The sequence below is a fragment of the Arachis ipaensis genome, chromosome B01, assembly GCF_000816755.2.
Source record: "Arachis ipaensis cultivar K30076 chromosome B01, Araip1.1, whole genome shotgun sequence".
In the NCBI taxonomy this organism is placed as follows: domain Eukaryota; kingdom Viridiplantae; phylum Streptophyta; class Magnoliopsida; order Fabales; family Fabaceae; genus Arachis; species Arachis ipaensis.
Window position 1 is genome coordinate 19,767,166 of NC_029785.2, and position 850 is coordinate 19,768,015.

Genomic DNA, 850 nt, shown 5'->3' on the forward strand with positions numbered 1-850 from the left:
TAATACTAGACAAATAAATAGAAACATATTATTATGGGTGCAAATAAATTTGGTGTGGGTTTCTTTTATAAAGGGACCGCAGAGGCCTAGGAGCAAAGTTATGATGTGCATGTGAGTGAGGGCCCAAAAAGCTTGTTCTTGCCCTTATGCTACGTCTCTTTGTGCTGCAAATCACTTTCACTCCCTTAGCTTTTTACGCTCTCTGTCTCTCTCTGCTCATAGCTGCCATCTGTTACTCTGTTTCCTGATACTCTACCACCTCCTTTGTGGACAAGAATAACAAGGAAATCATACCCTCTTCTTCTCCCGGCATCTCATTCATTCATTCCTTCATTCATAATAATAAAATAAAGAAAAAATACATACAAATAAAAACAAATGGAAAATATGACTTTGTATTGTGTATTTAATACTTTATATATTTATTTATTTTTATGTAACTATTTTGTTATAAATATTAAAAAGAGTTATTGATAAAATAAATTGATGCAATAATACAATATGATTGTAAAATTATTATTAATAATACGGAAAATTATTGATGCAATAATTACTAACGATATAATATTTAACCAACTTATTGTCTAAGCCTAAGCTACTCACAAACATTTAGTGCAATCATATTATTATCACTTTTTAAGTCTGAACTTTTATTTAAGGGTCTATTATTTATCAATGGGTTGTTGTATGTACAAAATAAAATTCAAACTCTAACATTTACTTAAATGGACGAATAAATCAATTACTTAATCAACTCAAAATAATTGAATTTTTTGAATTGACCTATTTATTTTTTATTTGGATATAGGATAGGTATGGTCGTATTCCATTTCGTTCTATTATCTATCTC